General features: G+C 37.5%; 1 pseudogene; it reads left to right on the top strand.

Moving 5' to 3' along the window:
* Nucleotides 1-997: 997 nt before the first annotated feature.
* Nucleotides 998-9,330, top strand: LOC118527927 (elongation factor 1-gamma pseudogene; annotated as a pseudogene).
* Nucleotides 9,331-23,340: the final 14,010 nt, after the last annotated feature.

The following is a 23,340-nucleotide window of genomic DNA, read 5'->3' on the forward strand; positions in this document are numbered from 1 at the left end:
TTAACTCCTAACTATTCTTTCCTCATAACTCCAGCATGAATCTTGCTCTTCCTTACCTGAAAAAGTATTTTAGGGTTTCCTTAAACGGGTCTTTCTAGATTTATCTTCTGCTAAAAGCTACTTTATTGCCCCTATGTTTTCCAGTTCGAATTCCTTAAAGATAAAATATGATCACCTAGTTGATCTGTGTTTTCTGTACAGTTGATTGACCAGGAAACCATGGATTTGGAACTCACCCATTGTTTTGTTTTCTGTGGATTTGAGAGTGGGGTGGGGTGGGGGGTCGAGTGATTAAAAATATGGCTGTTTTGACTTTTCTTTAGAAGTTAATAGTAAAAAAGCTCGAAATGATGGACTTGTTTCACATACAGAAATAATTTCAGAACAATATAAAGAATGCCAATGATAAGATCTTGTGAAACAGAAGGGAAACACAAAGAGGTAATAAACGACAAACACTGGGAAGTCAGAGACATTTTCATATAGACAATATACTTGAGTTAGAGTTGAGTAGCCATTTTCCAGGTCCTTAAGCAGGCAGAAGAGCTTTTCAAAATGAGAGAACATATGCCATGGCACAGAGACAGAAAACTCTTTTATATATTTGGGAAACCATAAATAGTTTTGTCTGGTGGAGGAGGTAAAGGTCGGAAATTTGCCAGCAATCATTTGCAGTAATAGCTAAGGGCCAGATAATGGAGATCTTCTACATCAATGAAATGATTGTGGATTTAATCCAATGGGTGATATGGAAACATAGAAATATTTTAAGTGGATATGTGTTATAATTAGATATGCATTTTCAAAAGAGCATTCTGGGAATACATGAGACAGGATTGAAGATGGGCTAGATAGGTGATCAATTAGGTATCATTCACAATGGTGCTGTCAAAAGAACAAGAGAATGGGATGGCAGTGATGGTTAGAATGAAGATGTAAGGATAAATGCAAAAGCTGCTAACGAAGAATCAGTGGCCCCTTTCTCTGTGAAATCACCATGGTGGCTGGAATCTTGTACGCATCTCCTGAAAACTGGAAGGATTTTAAAGCCCTCATTGCAGCTCAGGACAGTGAGGTTCAGGTTGGCATGTTGTCCATAGCACCCCACTTCCACTTTGTCCATACCAACTACACCCCTAAATATCTCCATAAATTTCCAGCAGGTTTCCAGCACTTCAGGGTGACCTTGGATCCTGTGTATTTAAGAGTAACATCACTGCCTACCGTGTGAGCAACGAGGAGCTGCAGGGATATACTCTAGAAACAGCAGGTGGCTCATTGGGTGAACTTTGTTGACAGCAACATAGTGCCACCAGCCAGTACCTGCCCACCTTGGACATCATGCACCACAACAAGCAGGCTACAGAGCATGGAAATGAGGAGGTGGGGTAACTCTTCGGGCTGCTGGATGCTCACTTGAAAACGAGGACTTTTTTGATGGAGAACACATGACACTGGCTAACATCACAGTTGTCTGAACCCTGCTGTGGCTCCACCAACAAGTCCAGGGGCTTTCTCTCAGCCAGACCTTCTCCACTATCAACCACTGGTTCCTATATGCATTGACCAGTCCCACTTTCAGGCTGTTTAGGGGAAAGGTGAAACATCCGTGAGAAGATAGCCCAGTTTGATGTTAAAATGTTTGCTGACACAGAGCCTAAAAGGGACACCTCACAGAAAGAGAAGAGTTCACTAGAGGAAAAGCAGAATCCCCAGCCTGAGTGGGAAGAGGAGAAAAGAGCACTGCCCCCACTCCTGAGGAGATGGATGAAGATGACAGAGGTACTGGCTGCTAAGCTGAAGGCCAAGGACTCCTTTGCTCACCTGCCCAAGATGACCTTTGTGTTGAATGACGTTAAGGACACCCTTTCTGTGGCACTGCCATATTTTTTTTTTTTTTTTTTTTTTTTAAGGTTGTAAGAGTTTATTTAAAAAGAAATGGCTGTAGAGTCCTTGCTCACTGATTATGGTCAAGCCTTTTTTTTTTTTTTTTAATTTTTTTATTGTTATGTTAATCCCCATACATTACATCATTAGTTTTAGATATAGTGTTCCATGATTCATTGTTTGTGCATAACACCCAGTGCTCCATGCAGAACGTGCCCTCCCCAATACCCATCACCAGGCTAACCCATCCTCCCACCCCCCTCCCCTCTAGAACCCTCAGTTTGTTTTTCAGAGTCCATCGTCTCTCATGGTTCTTCTCCCCCTCCGATTTCCCCCCCTTCATTCTTCCCCTCCTGCTACATTCTTCTTCTTTTTTTCTTTCTTAACATATATTGCATTATTTGTTTCAGAGGTACAGATCTGAGATTCAACAGTCTTGCACAATTCACAGCGCTTACCAGAACACATACCCTCCCCAGTGTCCATCACCCAGTCACCCTCATATCAGTGAGGTCATATGATACATGTCTTTCTCTGTTTGACTTATTTCGCTCAGCATAATACCCTCCAGTTCCATCCACGTCGTTGCAAATGGCAAGATCTCATTCCTTTTGATGGCCGCATAATATTCCATTGTGTATATATACCACATCTTCTTTATCCATTCATCTGTTGATGGACATCTTGGCTCTTTCCACAGTTTGGCTATTGTGGACATTGCTGCTATAAACATCGGGGTGCACGTACCCTTTCGGGTCCCTACTTTTGTATCTTTGGGGTAAATACCCAGGAGTGCAATTGCTGGATCATATGGTAGCTCTATTTTCAACTTTTTGAGGAACCTCCATACTGTTTTCCAGAGTGGCTGCACCAACTTGCATTCCCACCAACAGTGTAGGAGGGTTCCCCTTTCTCCGCATCCCCGCCAACATCTGTCATTTCCTGACTTGTTAATTTTAGCCATTCTGACTGGTGTGAGGTGGTATCTCATTGAGGTTTTAATTTGGATTTCCCTGATGCCGAGCGATATTGAACACTTTTTCATGTGTCTGTTGGCCGTTTGGATGTCTTCTTTGGAAAAATGTCTGTTCATGTCTTCTGCCCATTTCTTGATTGGATTCTTTGTTCTTTTGGTGTTGAGTTTGATGAGTTCTTTATAGATTTTGGATACTAGCCCTTTATCTGATATGTCATTTGCAAATATCTTCTCCCATTCTGTCAGTTGTCTTTTGGTTTTGTTGACTGTTTCCTTTGCTTTGCAAAAGCTTTTTATCTTGATGAAGTCCCAATAGTTCATTTTTGCCCTTGCTTCCCTTGCCTTTGGCGATGTTTCTAGGAAGAAGTTGCTGCGGCTGAGGTCGAAGAGGTTGCTGCCTGTGTTCTCCTTTAGGATTTTGATGGAATCCTGTCTCACATTGAGGTCTTTCAACCATTTGGAGTCTATTTTTGTGTGTGGTGTAAGGAAATGGTCCAGTTTCATTCTTCTGCATGTGGCTGTCCAATTTTCCCAACACCATTTGTTGAAGAGACTGTCTTGTTTCCATTGGACATTCTTTCCTGCTTTGTCAAAGATTAGTTGACCATATAGTTGAGGGTCCATTTCTGGGGTCTCTATTCTGTTCCATTGATCTATGTGTCTGTTTTTGTGCCAGTACCATACTGTCTTGATGATGACAACTTTGTAGTAGAGCTGGAAGTCCGGAATTGTGATGCCGCCAGCTTTGCTTTTCTTTTTCAACATTCCTCTGGCTATGCGGGGTCTTTTCCGGTTCCATACAAATTTTAGGATTATTTGTTCCATTTCTTTGAAGAAAGTGGATGGTATTTTGATGGGGATTGCATTGAATGTGTAGATTGCTCGAGGTAGGATTGACATCTTCACAATATTTGTTCTTCCAATCCATGAGCATGGAACGTTTTTCCATTTCGTTGTGTCTTCCTCAATTTCTTCCATGAGTATTTTATAGTTTTCTGAGTACAGATCCTTTGCCTCTTTGGTTAGATTTATTCCTAGGTATCTTATGGTTTTGGGTGCAATTGTAAATGGGATCGACTCCTTAATTTCTCTTTCTTCTGACTTGTTGTTGGTGTATAGGAATGCCACTGACTTCTGTGCATTGATTTTATATCCTGCCACTTTACTGAATTCCTGTATGAGTTCTAGCAGTTTTGGGGTGGAGTCTTTGGGATTTTCCACATAAAGTATCATATCATCTGCAAAGAGTGAGAGTTTGACTTCTTCTTTGCCAATTTGGATGCCTTTGATTTCTTTTTGTTGTCTGATTGCTGTGGCTAGGACTTCCAATACTATGTTGAATAGCAGTGGTGATAGTGGACATCCCTGCCGCGTTCCTGACCTTAGGGGGAAAGCTCTCAGTTTTTCCCCATTGAGAATGATATTCGCTGTAGGTTTTTCATAGATGGCTTTTATGATATTGAGGTATGTACCCTCTATGCCTATACTCTGAAGAGTTTTGATCAAGAAAGGATGCTGTACTTTGTCAAATGCTTTTTCTGCATCTATTGAGAGGATCATATGATTCTTGTTCTTTCTTTTGTTAATGTATTGTATCACATTGATTGATTTGCGGATGTTGAACCAACCTTGCAGCCCAGGGATAAATCCGACTTGGTCGTGGTGAATAATCCTTTTAATGTACTGTTGGATCCTATTGGCTAGTATTTTGGTGAGAATTTTTGCATCCATGTTCATCAGGGATATTGGTCTGTAATCCTCCTTTTTGATGGGGTCTTTGTCTGGTTTTGGGATCAAGGTAATGCTGGCCTCATAAAATGAGTTTGGAAGTTTTCCTTCCATTTCTATTTTTTGGAAGAGTTTCAGAAGGATAGGTATTAATTCTTCTTGAAATGTTTGGTAGAATTCCCCTGGGAAGCCATCTGGCCCTGGGCTTTTGTGTTTTGGGAGATTTTTGATGACTGCTTCAATTTCCTTAGTGATTATAGGTCTGTTCAGGTTTTCTATTTCTTCCTGGTTCAGTTTTGGTAGTTGATACATCTCTAGGAATGCATCCATTACTTCCAGGTTATCTAATTTGCTGGCATAGAGTTGCTCATAATATGTTCTTATAATTGTTTGTATTTCTTTGGTGTTGGTTGTGATTTCTCCTCTTTCATTCATGATTTTGTTGATTTGGGTCATTTCTCTTTTCTTTTTGATAAGTCTGGCCAGGGGCTTATCAATCTTGTTAATTCTTTCGAAGAACCAGCTCCTAGTTTCGTTGATCTGTTCTACTGTTCTTTTGGTTTCTATTTCATTGATTTCTGCTCTGATCTTTATTATTTCTCTTCTCCTGCTGGGTTTAGGCTTCATTTGCTGTTCTTTCTCCAGCTCCTTTAGGTGTAGGGTTAGGTTGTGTACTTGAGACCTTTCTTGTTTCTTGAGAAAGGCTTGTATTGCTATATACTTTCCTCTTAGGACTGCCTTTGCTGCATCCCAAAGATTTTGAATAGTTGTGTTTTCATTTTCATTGGTTTCCATGAATTTTTTTAGTTCTTCTTTAATTTCCTGGTTGACCCATTCATTCTTCAGTAGGATGCTCTTTAGTCTCCATGTATTTGAGTTCTTTCTGACTTTCCTCTTGTGATTGAGTTCTAGTTTCAAAGCATTGTGGTCTGAAAATATGCAGGGGATGATCCCAATCTTCTGGTACCGGCTGAGACCTGATTTATGACCTAGGATGTGATCTATTCTGGAGAATGTTCCATGGGCACTAGAGAAGAATGTGTATTCCGTTGCTTTGGGATGGAATGTTCTGAATATGTCTGTGAAGTCCATTTGGTCCAGTGTGTCATTTAAAGTCTTTATTTCCTTGTTGATCTTTTGCTTAGATGATCTGTCCATTTCAGTGAGGGCGGTGTTAAAGTCCCCCACTTCTATTGTATTGTTGTCGATGTGTTTCTTTGCTTTTGTTATTAATTGCCTTATATAATTGGCTGCTCCCATGTTAGGGGCATAGATATTTACAATTGTTAGATCTTCTTGTTAGATAGACCCTTTAAGTAGGATATAGTGTCCTTCCTCATCTCTTATTACAGTCTTTGGTTTAAAATCTAATTTGTCTGATATAAGGATTGCCACCCCCGCTTTCTTTTGGTGTCCATTAGCATGGTAAATGGTTTTCCACCCCCTCACTTTCAATCTGGGGGTGTTTTTGGTTCTAAAATGAGTCTCTTGCAGACAGCATATCTATGGGTCTTGTTTTTTAATCCAATCTGATAGCCTGTGTCTTTTGATTGGGCCATTTAGCCCATTTACATTCAGGGTAACTATTGAAAGATAGGAATTTAGTGCCATTGTATTGCCTGTAAAGTGACTGTTACTGTATATTGTTTGTGTTCCTTTCTGGTCTATGTTGCTTTTAGGCTCTCTCTTTGCTTAGAGGACCCCTTTCAATATTTCTTGTAGGGCTGGTTTCGTGTTTGCAAATTCCTTTAGTTTTTGTTTGTCCTGGAAGCTTTTTATCTCTCCTTCAATTTTCAATGACAGCCTAGCTGGATATAGTATTCTTGGCTGCATATTTTTCTCATTTAGTGCTCTGAAGATATCCTGCCAGTCCTTTCTGGCCTGCCAGGTCTCTGTGGATAAGTCTGTTGCCAATCTAATGTTTCTACCATTGTAGGTTACATATCTCTTCTCCCGAGCTGCTTTCAGGATTTTCTCTTTGTCTCTGAGACTCATAAGTTTTACTATTAGATGTCGGGGTGTTGACCTATTTTTATTGATTTTGAGAGGGGTTCTCTGTGCTTCCTGGATTTTGATGCCTGTTTCCTTCCCCAAATTAGGGAAGTTCTCTGCTATAATTTGCTCCATTATACCTTCTGCCCCTCTCTCTCTTTCTTCTTCGTCTGGGATCCCAATTATTCTAATGTTGTTTCATCTTATGGTATCGTTTATCTCTTGAATTCTGCCCTCGTGATCCAGTAGTTGTTTATCTCTCTTTTTCTCAGCTTCTTTATTTTCCATCATTTGGTCTTCTATCTCACTGATTCTTTCTTCTGCCTCATTTATCCTAGCAGTTAGTGCCCCCATATTTGATTGCACCTCATTAATAGCCTTTTTGATTTCTACTTGGTTAGATTTCAGTTCTTTTACTTCTCCAGAAAGGGTTTCTCTAATAACTTCCATGCTTTTTTCAAGCCCAGCTAGTATCTTTAAAACGATGATTCTGAACTCTAGATCTGACATCGTACTAATGTCCGTATTGAGTAGGTCCCTGGCAGTCGGTACTACCTCTTGTTCTTTTTGTTGAGGTGATTTTTTCCGTCTTGTCATTTTTTGCAGAGGAGAATAGATTAATGAGAGAACAAAATGCTAGCAGGGTAACAACGTCCCCAGAAAATATACTCTAAACAAATCAGAAAAGACCTGAAGCAGTGGGAAAAGAAAGGGAAAGAGAGAAAAAAGAAAAAGAAAGAAAAAAAGAAAAAAGAAAAAGATAAAGATAAAAACAAACAAAAGCAGAACAAAACAAAACAAAACAAAAACAGAATGTGATCAAATATGATCAGGCTGGTTTATAGATCAGTGCCACACACTAGATTTTGGGTGTATTTTGGTCTGTTAAAAGAAAGTGCCTCCCAAAATTTTAAAGAAAGAAAAACTTATATATGTACAAAAATAAGGGTTGATATGATGAAGGGATGGAATATGACTGTAAAGATGGAAATTATAAAAAATTTTAAAAAAGGATTTGATAAGTTGTTTGAAAAAAAGAAAGAAGAGGATTAAAAAAAAAAAGAAAGAAAAAAGGGAGAGAATGTGATCAGGCAGGGGAGTAGAAAAAAAACATACACTAGAGATTTAGAGTATATTTTGATCTGTTAGAAGAAACTATCTCAAGATTTTAAAGAGAGAACAACTTATATATATATGCCAAAAATACAGGTAACTACTATGAAGGGATAGAATATGACTTTAAAAATGAAAAATAAAAATGTTTTTTTTTTTTAAAAAGGGATTGATAAGATGTTGGTTGAAAAAGGGAAAAAGAAAAATTCAAAAAAAAAGAAAAAAGAAAAAAGAAAAAAAGACAGTTAAAAAAAATAATTAACTTTGAAAGACTAAAGAATCATGGTAAAAAAGCCATGGATTCCACGTGCAGTATTCCCCTAGTGCTGGAGTTCTGCCGTTCTCATTGATCGGTAAACTTGGTCTTGGCTGGCTGTTCTCGCTGATCTTCTGGGGGAGGGGCCTGTTGCCGTGGTTCCCAAATGTCTTTGCCGGAGGCAGAATTGCCCCACCCTTGCCGGTCCGGGCTAAGTAATCTGCTCGGGTTTGGTCTCGGGAGCTTTTGTTCCCTGCAAGCTCTCCGTACAGCTTTGGAGGCGGAGAGTGAAAATGGCGGCCTCCCAGTCTCCGCCCCGGAGGAGCCGAGAACTCGGGGTCCCGCTCCTCAGCGAGCCCCCAGAGAAAAGCAGTCAGTCACTCCCGTCTCCCCGGTCTCCGGCCACACTCCGCGCTCACCCGGCCTGTGACCGCGCCTTTCTATCTGGCACCCGACCCCGGGTGGAGTCTCCAAACCCAACAGATCCCCGCGGTGCGCTCCCGCACCTCTCCTCCCGGGGGAAGAAGGTGAGTCTCCCCGGATCTGCCGCTTGTTGGGTCCCTGCTGGAGGAGCAGGGGCCCGACTGTGCCGCGGATCACGGTTTATGGCAACCCCGAGCTGAGAGCCCGCGCTTGGGCTCCGTCTCTGCCGCCGGCTTCCCCGCTCGGATACCTGGGAGCTCTGCCACACTCAGGCACCCCCGGTCTTTCTGTGACCCCGAGGGTCCTGAGACCACACTGTCCCGCGAGGGTTCCACCCCCCACTTCGCCACCAGAGTGACGTCCCTCAGCGGAGCCGACTTCTAAAAGTTCCGATTTTGTGCTCCGTGGCTCTATCACTTGCCAGAAGCGGCCGATGGAGGCCCCTCCCCCGCCATCTATCCTCCCGAATATCGCCTTGGATTCACTTCTCCGCACGTCCTACCTTCCAGAAAGTGGTCGCTTTTCTGTTCAGAGAGTTGTTGCTATTCTTTTCTTCGATCTCCTGTTGATTTTGTAGGTGTTCAGAATGGTTTGATCCCTATCCAGCTGAATTCCTGAGAGGAGACGAAATCCAGGTCTCCTACTCCTCCGCCATCTTGCTCCACCCACGGCACTGCCATATTTTGATAAGGATGGCTGGTCCCTATGATACTCCAAGTACTGCTTCTCTGAAGAGCTCACCCAGGACTTCATGAGTTGCAACCTCATCAATGGAATGTTCCAGTGACTGGACAAGTTAAGGAAGAATGCCTTTGTAAGCGTTTTCCTCTTTGGAACTAAGAGTAGCCACTCCATTTTGGGAATCTAAGTCTTCCGAGGCTGTGAACTGGATCCTGGAAACAAGGAGACCCAGAGAGTGGTTTGAGAGCACTTTCCCTGGGAAGGAAGCATATGAGCAAAGTCTCCAATCAGAGCAGTATCTTCAAGTGAACATCTCTTGCCATTCGCCTAGCTGCCTGCACCTGAGCTTCAGAGAGATGGGGGTTAGTAAAGAAACTGAGCATTGGAAGAAAAAAAATCAATGGGTGTCAGTGATAGGTTCTTGATTTTAAAACTAATAATCAAACATTAACAATGTGAATATTATTGTTAGATCATCATATTTAAATCATTATTACATTTTTATTTCGGTTATGGGATTTTTATTAAGAATGACTGCTGAAATTTTATGAATGATGTCTAAAAGCACCAGGAACTTTTCACAGAAGATAGGATGATTGAAGGCTGAGAGATTATTTATAAGATTATCATTTATTAAACTGGGGGTAAGAGGTAGTGGGGGAGGGCATTCCAACATCAAAGACTGAAAAAAAAAATTCCTCTGCTTCTATAATGCTGGAATCCATCCCCTCAGTTTCTGAGGAACTAAAGTCACCTTCACAGTCAGGGAGCTTTAGAATTTATCATAAATTCTTGGTAACTTCCCGGATATATAAAGGGTAATGTTACATGCAGACATTTAATTCATTTGCTCATTCATAAAATACTTATTGACAAACTGTTCCCTCCACCTCTGCACATAAATGTTAGAGTGATAAGAAGTAAAATATATATTGTTTGTCAGATCCTGATAACTACAATGAATTAAAATAAGACAGAAGTCCCACCCAGAGTACTGGAGTCTCTCAGATCCCTTTGCCTTCTGCCTATGCCAATGTGAAGGTCCAGGAAGAGGGCAGTTACTTCTTCATACCTGGAAGGCAAAAGGATCTGGAATTTTTATCAGATCCTGTCCCTCCTGTTCTTACATCTTATACTATTAGCCTAGTGTAATTGCTCTTAAGGTTTGTTGCATATGTATTGAATACAAAGTTTATTAAAAATGCAATCTCCTTGACCTCTACAGTTTATATTCTGATGTGATAGAGATATGGCGCCATTCAGGAATATGCATTTTTAACAACATCCCAGACAATTCTTATTCAAGAGGTCTGTAGTACACAATTTTACAAATGCCAGTAAAGTTATTCTCATTTCTAAAACAGTAAATTAGTATGAAGTCAAGTGATTGGCGGGAAATGAGCTTGTAGAACAGGTATCAGATGCAAACTTTGAGTTTAGCTGCCTGGTGGGATAAAATGCCCTGAAAGCCAACCAGACTTCTAGTATTTCATAGAACTGATTGGGTATGGCAAGACATCCTTGTCAAACATGTGCCATGTTGGAGCATATCCTTAATTTAACTTCCTGAAAGTTACTTCTAGTGGGGATGACTATTTAGGAATCATAACTCCTGTGGTAACAAACCTACATTAGAGAGGATTTCTTTGATTTATTTAATTTAGGCATAGAAGACTATTTTCCACTTAGGGGGTCAGAAACAATCTAAAAATATACAATACTCTATCTTTAAAGATTTATTTTATCTCTAAAGATTTATTTATTTGAGAGAGAGAGAGAGAGAGAAAACGAGCGGGGGTCGGGGCAGATGGAGAGAGAGAGAGAGACTCTTAAGCAGACTCAATGTTGAGCATGGAGCCCTACCTGGGACTCGATCTCATGACCCTGAGATCATGACCTGAGCTGAAATCATGAGTCAGCTGCTTAACCAACTGAGCCACCCAGGGGACCCACCTTGTTTTTACCTTTAAATATAAGTCTAATTGAATTTCAGAAGTTTTTACTTTATGTGTTTAGAAATACGCAAATTAAGGCCAAAAGCGTAATTATCATAAATTCAACAATGCACAATGTCAACTTAGTTTTGTGGTCTTCTTATGTTTCCTTTAAATGTATGAATTTGCTTTCATGTTATGAAGCAAGTGTTTACTCTGAAGTAGTACCTAATGCAACTTTTCAACCATATTCTTCCTGTCTTCAAGGTGATTAAGCTACACGTGTAAAATATTTATATTTGGGATATAAAGAACTTGTTTCTTCCTTATGGCAAGAAACTTGTTAGTATTTTTATTCTCAATACGGAAAGGAGTTGTAATTTTTATGTTTTAATAATATTTGGATAACTAAAAGCCATATGTGTGTAGTATAACTTAGCAATTTATTACGAATGAAAAAGCATCTGGCTAGCTTCAGCAATAATTTCTATTATGAGCATAATTTTTTATGCCTTCAAGCTTTTATTTCAAATGTGTGTTGGGAATGTACATGGTATTGTTATAGATCAAAGAATTTACTATATCAGAAATGTTTAGAGGCTTTTTTTCCTCCTAATTAATCTCAGAAAGTTCACTAATTCTATGCCTTCTTTGACTTTCTATTTGCAAGTTGGAAGCCCTGATAATAAGCCTAGATTAATTAGAGTAATGGGCTAAGACAGAGTTGCTATAACATCTGGTAGGATTTGGACTTTGCTTCTGGGAAGTGCAGTGCACATAAACACTAACAGCCAAGGGTCATACGTATCCAGCAATTATCAAATTTTCTGTATTTCGATACTTCCTAGATTCTAAAGGAGATTGTTCCACACCAAAAGTATATATTAAAGGACATTTCATTTTTTTTAAAGGAGGAAATTTGAGGTAAAGACAATAATTTGGGAGTAGTCCTCTGAACTAATTCTTAAATGATTAGAAGTTTTACATGAATTTGAGAACAATTTAAGTCTTTAGCTTAACTGATTTAATTAATTGATCGAAGTCAGCACACGGTGACGTACTTTTTGTAGAACTAGGTAACGCGAAGAAAATAGATTACAGAAATTCAACAAAGACATATAGACATAAAATGGAGCTAGAAATGAGGTTATCATAAAAGTAGGAACCATAAATTTTATATCTTTGCCAAGCAGTGAACATGAGAAGGGAAGTCTAGTTATTTATACAATCTACAGAATTCTTAAGGTAAATAATAAGCAGTTGTTTAGAAAACACACAGATATTTCTGATTATTTAAAGAAACATAGAAAGTGATACAATAAAGTGAATGTTCTTAACAGAGTGTATTCTGTTCATATAATTCATAAATGCATAATAAAATATAATATAGAATGCAGTATAAAAAATAACAAAATGTTGGTGTAGGGTATTGAATAATATCCCAAAGCCCACTGCCAAATTTATTGGTATTGTTTATTAGAGCATCCTTCAATACAAGGCCTGGCTTGATATTTTACCTGTATTTTTCTTCTTACAGATTTTAGTCTTAGAATTTAAACTTTGAGATCTGGGATGACAACCAAAGGATGTGAGTATGATTCTATTATATGAAGTTTTATAGCAGGCAAAATGAATCAATAGTGATTTAAATCAGAACCAGGGTTGCCTAGGGGAAGGTTTGAGGGAAGATTGTCTGCGAAAGGGCATGAAGAAACTTTTTGGGTGATAGAAATACAGTGCTTGGGATGGTCGGTACATGGAGCTATGTATTTGTCCAAATTCATCAAATTATACATTAAAAATGGGTGCATGTATAAATTAAAGTCCAATAAAATTATTTAAAAACACAATTTAATGTAAATTAATTTAATTTGTACTTTAATTATTTTCTTCTGTGACACACTTTTTCCATGTCAAACTGTATTTTATTATACCATTGTTATTTTATCCTCTTCATGTTTAGAGGCCAGAGGCTGTGTTTATCTTGTTTACCGTCATATTCCTAGTGAGTGACCCATCATTCATATTCAAAAATATTTTTAGAATGTAAATAGATAAGATGCTCAGAATTCTATTTTCATTGATAAGCTTGAAATATTTGAGCTGCCAAAAATTTATTTAAAAATTAGTTGTCCTACAGAAATCCTATGAAAAATCCAGTTGTCCTACAACTTAACTTCGAAGGTCTCTGATTTCCAGAGGAGTGAAATATTTACATTATTGTGACTACACTGTTGTATGTATATCTACTACGCTTAAATATGTATGTTAGTGTATGTCATATTATTAGCTGAATGAAAAAGGTAGGCTTTATGACACTAATTTTATATACATTAAAACTAGCTGGACTATATTAACAAAACTGTCAAAATCACAAATAATTACATTGGTAGTTTCTAAAATATTTTTTGTCACGACTTTGTGTATTATGTAACTTTTCTCTCAGTTTTTATTTGATAGTGAAATGAGAATAATTTATGGCTGAACTCAATGGTAATTTACAGACTCCCATGCCCTCCACGTTTTCACCATGTAGGGAACTGTGACACATTTCCGAAGTGACTGGAAGTGCTATATTTCTATGCTCTCCAGGTATCTACTTAGACCACAGAGCTGCTCCATCACAAGAGTTACTTCAAAATGAAAGCTTCATTTAAGAGAGACAGAATGAATGTCACAGACTTAGAGGGAATTCTGGAGCATTTTAACCGTCCAAGCTTCAGTTTCCTGACTTTTAAAATAGGGAAATTGAGATAAACATTCTTAAAGATCTCATTCAAATCTAAGTCTGTAATTCAATGATCATCATAGGATTCTAAGACTTTTTTTAAAGAACTCAACCTGAAAATAAGAATAAGATATGAAATACGAAGAATGAAATTATCTTTTAGAATTTAAGATGACATGGTGATGACTTATAGACTAACACTTATTTTCTCATTTCATGTCTCAAAAACTGTGTCTGCACTGAATGCACAAATCATGCCTTAAAAGAAGGCCCATTAAAATAATTTTCTCTCAACCTAACAGACTAAATAGTATAAAGAATTATGAGTGCTTTTCAATCTTACAAACCTTCTAGTTCATATTATTCTTAAAATCCAGCACGGTATCTACAATTTAGCAATTTCTCAATAGTTATTCATTATTATTATAGGAGATGACATAATTAAGAAAAAAATTATCAATGTCATTTATGCTATTAGATCATAGTTACCTCGTTTAGGAACAGTTTATAAGCATTTAATATTAAAAACAAGAAACAAAAAACTTGTATATTTTAATGGACAGTATTACTTCAATCCCAAATCTCTCCCTCATGTTTTTTTGTAAGGCTTTCAATATTAATAGCTTGAACACACACACACAGATTCTTAGCAGATGGATATCCTGTGCAGTATTGAGTACCTCATTAATTATTCAAGAATTTGTAGGTCTAGTTACAGAATCAAGAACGTCATTAATCATTAATACTGCTTGCTTAAATACATTAGAATAAGCATTTACTTCTCACAACAGAAACACCAAATGTATAGATCACCCCTGTTTAAAAATTGCTTTCTCCCCCATTTCACCAACTGTAAAGTTGGTTCAGGTTTCAGTCCTCAAAGCCATTTTCCATCAGAGGAATATTTCCTTCGTTCTGTCTTTTAAATGAATCCATTTAAATGGGTTTTTAAATAATTTTCTAGCTTTTTATAAATACTTTATTTGGAAATTCTGTCCAAAGATAATGTCTTTAAACTATAAATATGTTTTAAAAAGTAGACTTGTTGGGAAACCTGGGTGGCTCAGTCAGTTAAGCGACCTACTCTTTTAAAGATTTTATTTATTTGAGAGAGAGAGATAGCCACAGAGGCAACACAAGCAGGGGGAGGAGGAGGGGGAGGAGCAGGCTTCCTGCAGATCAGGACCCTGGGATCATGACCTGAGCCAAAAGCAGACCCTTAACAACTGAGCCACCCAGGGACCCTGCAACCCACTCTTGATTTCAGCTCAGGTCATGATTTCCAGCCCTGCATCAGGGTCCATGCTAGACATGGAGGCTGCTTAAGATTATCTCTCTCCACTCCCTTTGCCCCTCCCCCCCAAAAAATAAATAAATAAAAATAAAAAGTAGACTTGTTAAATTTCATGGCATTTTGTAAATCTGTAAACATTTTTAAGTAGAATAAAAAGTTCAGAAATTTCAAGGCTATGATCTGGGAGCTAAAGTGAAGTGAAAACTGACATAAACATAAGGTATTAGATAAAAGAAAAATTGACGTAATTCAAGCCAAGTGTCTCAATTTATAGATGAGGAAACTGAGACCAAGTGACAGTGTGACTAGTTCAAGTTCACATGTGTAATGAGAATAGAAGCTAATACTAGAAACAAAATTCCAGACTCCTCAGTAGTACTCTGGTAAAGCATTACACTGTTATATAATCTGTGTAATGTAACTTCAAACCAACTCTGCTTGAATTGTGTAATTATCTAAAATTGCTTATGAAAACACAACCTTAGGGTAAATTGTTTTGCCCTTTTCTAGATGAATAATCCATGCTTCTTAAATGGGAAGCCAGACAAAATGAAAGCACAGGATTCCTTGTAGCTACGAGAAAGAATTTTGTATAGTTTGTACAAAGTTCAATTTTTTTAAAAGATTTTATTTATTTATTTGAGAGAGAGAGAGAGAGAAGGGGGGAACAGAGGGAGAGGGATAAGCAGACTCTGCACTGAGCAAGGAGTTTGAGGCAGGGCTCCATCCCAGGACTATGAGATCATGACCTGAGATCACGACCTGAGCTGAAACCAAGAGTCAGAAACTTAACTACTGCACCACCAAGGCACCCCAAAACTTCAATTTAATAATTTTATTTTTATTTGCATGGCAATAGGAAAATACAACAAAATAATTTTGGAAATATCTGCTAAAATGTGTTATTTGAAAAGTATTTTCTCATTTGGTCAATGGTAAGAATAACAGCCTATTTGTGATCTACAAACTTTTAATCAATTTAATTTCCTGGAAAATCATGAGACTGAGTATGATTCTAAGAAAAACTAATTAATAAGGTGATTATTTTTCCCAGTATCTTTTCTCTATATATTCTGACTTCTTCATACTGCTGTTAGGTTTCTTAATGGTATTCTTCTCGTTACTAACTAACTAACTAACTAACTAACTAATGCTAACTAATGGGTTAGTAATAATACATCTCCCTCATGTATTAAATATCCTGAGATATATCACTGGCCTATTACTGACTATCTATAGCATAAGTCAATAAGTGATTGTCAAGAAATGAAGCAAGCTCTTTAGAAGTTCTCATATTATTATAAACTTTTGGTAAGGTGAAATAAATACAAATGGACAAAACCTACAAACATATACAGCAGCCCCCCTCCTTATCTGTAGCTTCACTTTCAGTGGTTTCAGTTGGCTGTAGTCAAATGAGGTAGAGAAACAGATGATCCTCCTTTTGTATCATCAGAAGGTCCACAGCAGCCTAATGCTACATCATGGGGCCGTGTCCTTCCCTCCCTGCATCTCATCACACGGGCCCTTTATCATCTCACATCATCACAAGAAGGGAGAGTGCAATACGATGAGATATTTTGAGTGAGAGATAGAGAGAATGCATTCACATAACTTTTATGGCAATATATTGTTGTAACTGTGATATTTTATTATTAGTTATTGTTGTTAATCTCTTACTGTGCCTAATTTATAAATTAAACTTTATCAGGAGCGCCTGGGTGGTGCAGTCGGTCAAGCATCTGGCTCGTGGTTTCGGCTCAGGTCCTGATCTCAGTGTTGTGAGATGGAGCCCCAGGTCGGGCTCATGCTCAACAAGGAGCCTGCTTGAGATTCCCTCTCCTTCTGCCCCTCTCGCTCATGTGCTCTCTCTCTCTTAAATAAATAAATAATTCTTAAAAAAAACCTTCATCATATGTTTGTACATATAGAGAAAACAGTATATACAGGGTTTGGTACTATCAGTAGTTTAAGGTAACCACCAGGGGTCTTGGAATATCTCTCCCTCTGTTCCATAAGGAGGATTACTGTAGATAGATAGAGAGAGAGATAGATAGATAGATGATAGATTTTTAAAATCATATAACTCAGAAACTGTAAGAAGAAAGAAAATGCAATTTGTTAGAATATTAGTAACATATAGACTATAGACAGGGTTTAGAAAGATTTGTGTGAAATGCTTTTGCAAAGAAGATGAATCTGATTTCCAAAAAAAAAAAAGAAGGTAAGGAGAAACTCAGAGAAGGCCCAAGGTATTGTACGGTGTCTTTTCTGGAAGCACATAATATATGGGGATTATCTCAAGATAAGGCTGATTTCAGCCAATGAAAAATGCTTAAAAATGGAAAATAAGGAACTAATGTTAAATTCTGTTTGAAAGGGAACAATCAGGGGCGTCTGGGTGGCTCAGTCCGTTAGACGTCTGCCTTCAGCTCAGGTCATGATCTCAGGGTCCTGGGATCGAGCCCCACATCAGGGTCCCTGCTCAGTGGGGAGTCGGCTTGTCCCTCTCCCTTTGTGCCACCACTCATGCTTTCTCTCGCTCTCACATAAATAAAATCTTAAAAAAAAAGAGAAGGACCAATTAGAAAAACAACATATTGAAATGTTCAAAAATCTTGAATTACTCAAACATTTGGAACCTCATCAGATATTAAAGTACTTCATAAATTTCTCAACAGAGTGTTCACTTAGTAACACAAAAACAGACACTTAAGTTGCTTTGAATCCTTTTTATACCTATTGTGATGTAGTTGTGTTTTAGGATGGAAATTAAAAAAGCATTCTCTCAATGAGTTTTTATTACTTATTTCCTGTAGATTATTGGTTGGACAAGTCATTGAGTCAGGGGAAATATATCATCTCTTTTATTTCTGGAATCTCACCATGCCTTCGCAAAATACTGAAGACGAATTATTTGACTAATTAAAAATTTGTGGGTCTTTCAAGCTTTTACCAGCCCCATAAACCTAGTTACTATTTCATTACTAATAGTGAGTAAGTAGCGTAGATTCAGATTTCTGTCCCTCCTGCTATCAGAAAACATAACAATAAAAAAATTAAAAAAAAAAAACAAAAGAAATTATTCCATTGCCATGTTTTCTCTCTTTTTTAAATATGGTTGAGCCCTGAAGTAGTCTGCAAAATAGGAATGCTCAGTTAATGAATTCAAAACATTTAAGCTAGCTCTAGTTTACATTTGCTTGGGAATCAGAAATCATGTTTCCCAAGTACCAGTGTTTCATAGTGCAATAAAAAAAAAAAAAAAAAAAAAAAACCTTTTCATTATTTGGATTGAACAAATTTTTCACTTATGATTTGACAGACCATTAAAATAAATACATTTCCAGGTTTATGTTTAGCTTTTGCTGCATGCTTTAGTATAATATAAAATGGCAGGGTTGCTGAATTCTAATAGTATGCTTGGAATTTGGAAATAACCCACCACAGTGAGGATGAATAGCTAAAGATCATGTCCACTGGATAAGGAGATCCTCCGAGTTTTTGCTAAACACACTCAGTATGTGATGGTCCAACTTGCAGAGTTTTTGTCTACCAGCTTGGTTGGTCTCTGGGGCTGCCTAATTGGCACTGCTGGTTACCTTAAGAATCATTATCTGTCAATTCCGAGGTCTCCAGGTCATGGGCAATAGTGTTCATTGTACATGGTTGTTACCAAACTTGTAAGTAAAATCCAGTAGTCTAGAGAGTTTCTCTAAATTAAAAGACACATACACTCACAGTCAGAGGAAATGAATGCCATGGCTTTTCTTGATTTATTTTGAGTTGGGAAAGAAGAAAAGATTTGCTTACATAGCAAACCCCTCTGGAAACTTTCCTTTTATGTGCTCCAGAGAGTTACCAGTACACTTATATTCTGGAAAGAAGTAATGTTACTCAAACTTTTAAAACACCTGTATCCGTGATTCCTCGAAGAAGATAATGGAAAGAGGCTTTATTTTGCAATCAATATCATTGTTAAAAGACATTTATGGGGCGCCTGGGTGGCTCAGTTGGTTAAGCGACTGCCTTCGGCTCAGGTCATGATCCTGGAGTCCCGGGATCGAGTCCCGCATCGGGCTCCCTGCTCGGCAGGGAGTCTGCTTCTCCCTCTGACCCTCCTCCCTCTCATGCTCTCTGTCTCTCATTCTCTCTCTCTCAAATAAATAAATAAAATCTTTAAAAAAAAAAAAAAAAAGACATTTATGGCTTCATGGAACTCACTTAAAAGAGCCCCTCAGAAAAAGTAACTGAACAAGAGCTGATACCTGACTCTTTCTTTCTCTTAATTTAAGACAGGAACATCAAAGTCGCAGGCCCTCCAGGAGTAGCAAAAGTCAAGTGCTGCCATTAGACTACAAAGCAGCCTCTGTAAATTATTAACTTTCCAACTGCAGCATCAGGTTAGCTTCTATATAAAATCATAAATATTAATCAGTCAAGGAATGATTTAAAATATATAAAAATATTTTAAAATATTATTTTAAGGGGCTGCAAAGCATCTTGAGCCCTTTCTAATTTAGAATCATTTACCATTAGAAACATTAGTTACAGGTAACTGGGGGCATCTATCACATTGCTGGACTAATTTTCAGCTTTATTCATGGCTTAAATTGTCAAAATTGAGAAAGCATTCATACTCAGGAGAGGTAAAAATTCCATCCTCAAAGATTTCCAACTACCAAATCATAAGTATACGTAGCTGAGGTGGTGACATGAGCACGTGTGGTGATGTGAATTTTTTTCCAGACATCCAGAGGGGAAGGAATCTTTATTAGTCTTTTACTCCTGCAAATGCTTGTGAGTCCCTAAGGATTTTACTTATCTCTTCAACCTGTTTTGTAGCATTAGACGTAATCCAATACCAGCCTTCCTTTTATATGGCATGGAACGACCCGACTGGGAAGAATAAAGAGTTCCTCATTAAATGCAGCATTCGATTCTCTTCTTCCCAGATTCACTCTCCTCTTTACTCCATTAGCATGGATTTAGATGGTAGCAGAGAATTACTTTATCTTCAGGGACATTACACTTTTGTGTGATTTTCAAGAGCGTGGTCTCCTGAGTGAGCATTGCTAAGCAGCAACCCTTCTGTAAGATTTCTTACGTCTTTTTCTTTTTTCATGACAAATCTCTGAAGAATCCAAGAGACCCATAAAGGGTTATTACGTATTTTCCTGTTGCATTTCTTGCTCTTTTTCTTTTTTCATGACAAATTTCTGAAGAATCCAAGAGACCCATAAAGAGTTATTACATATTTTCCTGTTGCATTTCTTGCTCTTTTCTGGATGTGAAAGTGAATATTGACTTCATAAGTTCAACATTACTTGACTTTGGTTGACAGGTGAGGTGAAACACACAGGACTTTGGGAGTGAAAGTTTATGTACAAGAATTAAATATGCTTTCTCTGAGCTTCAGCATTCTTTGTACTGTATAACTGGATCCTTCTAAGACTGGGATTGTCAACTTCATGTTTCTATGCACTAAGTAAAATTTAGATATTTATTTTATGAAATTAAATATTTATATTTCAAGAGATACTTTTTACAATTTCAACTAGGAAAATTTGAAAATTTTATCAATCTGACTTTCTTGTACAAATAAGGTGACGTTAGAGGAGTTGGAGAAGAGTTTGGTTAAAATAATCAAAATTCAGGAAAGACTGCTTCTATTTCTAATGACATTTGTTTATCAATTGTGTGACTTTGGATAAATCACTTATACCCTGAGACTCACAGCTTTCATCTATAATATTAGACATAAATCTTTGTATTATCTCACAGAGCAAATGAGTGGGAAAAAAGAGGGTGCTGTATTAGTAATATAACAAAATAAACACTTTCAAAACTGTAAGGAAGGGTGCCTGGGTGGCTCAGTCGTTAAGCGTCTGCCTTAGGCTCAGGTCATGATCCCAGGGTCCTGGGATGGAGCCCGGCATTGGGCTCCCTGCTCCACAGGAAGACTGCTTCTCCCTCTCCCACTGCCCCTGCTTATGTTCCCTCTCTCTCTGTCAAATAAATAAATAAATAAAATCTTAAAAAAAAAAAAAAACTGTAGGGAAGTACAGATAAAAGTGTTAATATGTTAGATGATATGAGCTCTGATATATGTTACATTATGAAATGCATTTATATTTTTAGAGTCATTTTACAGTTTGAAATGAAGTTACCAGTTTCTTCATGGTCAGCACTGTATGACAGGATTAGCATAAATAATTTCTATGTGATTTGACAAAAGTGAAACTTTGTGAATTCGACTAAATATGATAACATGAGAGTGCATGTTGCCTTCCTCCCCTCAGCTAAATTACCCTGAGGAACCTCTATTGGGAGAATGGATTGAACGAGCACATATTAGGTCACCTAAGAAGTGAAGACATGTGTATTGGTATCATTAAAGAGAAATGTATCAAGTCTCACACAAAGCAAAAGAAAACTTTCCTTCTGTCGACTTCATTCAGCATGATAAATAGCTCCGTTGGCTTTCCAAATATCCCGTGGAAGATATCAAATGACTACATATGCGAAGATACGGTATCTTTGCAAGGGGTGGGGTGCTTGGGACTCAGCTGATTTTACCACCTTAAATAGGCAAATATATAAACCTCGGCTTTGTGCATGTATATATGAACATAAAGGCACTCTGTTTTTATTTTTTAGATCCTTATTACTTTTGTATCAAGAAAAATTAAAGCCTGGGAGAGAGTTTTAAATCATGTAAATTTCTTCAAAGGCAAGGCATAAAAGAATCAGTCGGAGGTGCACATTTTTGGATAGCATAGTTGCCACCATCATTATTCCTAATTATTCTTGACATTTTGTCCATTATACCATGAGGCTCCTTGGAGGATAGAAATAATCAGCTGGAAGTGAGGACTAGTTAATTATCTATATTGTATAAAAAAAAAGTTGTGGTATTGCAGATGAAACATCAATTATGGAAATTGGTGATAAACCCTGACAGTAGAAATATATCTTGGAAATGACTCTTAGCCACAAGTTTAGAAATCTTGTACCATCTCTTCTTCTCAATTAACTAGTAAAATCTCATTTGCAACAAGCAATATATATGAGTAGTTTAAGTGAATTACATCACAGGAAACTATAAAATATAATCGCCTTTTAAACCTGCAAATACAGTGGTTTTTAAAATTGATTATTTATGCAAGATAATTATATACATTGTTCCTGTCTATATTAAGAAGCGATTGTTATTTGGATTTTGTTTATATTAAACAAGAAAATGCTAGTTAATTTTGCAAACATGATTTTATAAGCATAGTTATAATTTTTATATGTTCTTAACCCAGAATTTGGACCATACTAGGCTTTTGGATCTGAATGTGGGTTGTTACAGAAGTCATTTGCATTGGAACTTTACCAAAGCACATTTAGGAAAAGGTTAACTTATGAAAATAATTAGCTTACCTATAATACTGGAAATGAAGTTGGTGTTTCTACATAATCTTATAACAATGGGTTGTAAAATGAAGGTTATCCTTGTTTTATGAGAAATTTTGTCTATATTTTGCAATTTTAAACACAGACATTTTGCATTCCTTGCTTACCATTCTTTTTTGAATTTTTAGATTATGTTAGTAAATGCAGCAAAATGCCTGTTTCTTTTGAGAATTCTGTAAATGAAGGAAAATGTAAATCTTATTAACTGGAACAATCCCATCAACCGACTATTCGTACAGCTGGGAAAATAATAACAAGCCAAGTGTGGTCAGACTGCCAGGCCCCAGCCTGTTCTCTGGACCATCTCGATCAGTGTTGGCATCTCAACCAGGTGAAATCCTGCTAACCCAGGGAGCACATAGGCACTGGCAGTATTTGGGGTTGTCTTAGTGACTAGGTGGGAGAACTACTGGGATTTAGTGGAGAACAGGGGCACTAACGTACAGGACAGACTGTACAATGATAATTTGCCCCATCCTAAATTTGCCCCAAGGCTAGTGGGTTCTCAAGATGAAAGTTGATATACAGAGAAAATTCTGTAATTTTAATTTCTATTCACTTGGATTTAAAAATGAAAAAAAAAAGAGCTTTACTATATCGATATACAGATTAACATAATTACATGTGAATGATTCATAAAGTAAGCAAATACATATATGCTTCCACAGATCCTCAAATTTACTGATAGCGGTTTGCAATAAAATAAAATAATGCAATGAAACAATGGTTGAAGATCCTTGCTTTAGAAAAGCAAATATCTATTAAGTTATACCTGATAATGAGCACACCCTCAGGATTATCAATAGAGCTTAGTGATGGTTTATCAGGACAATTCTTCGATTAGCTAGCTTCAGGATGAAGGAATAG

The sequence above is a fragment of the Halichoerus grypus genome, chromosome 4 (genome assembly GCF_964656455.1).
Source record: "Halichoerus grypus chromosome 4, mHalGry1.hap1.1, whole genome shotgun sequence".
Lineage (NCBI taxonomy): Eukaryota > Metazoa > Chordata > Mammalia > Carnivora > Phocidae > Halichoerus > Halichoerus grypus.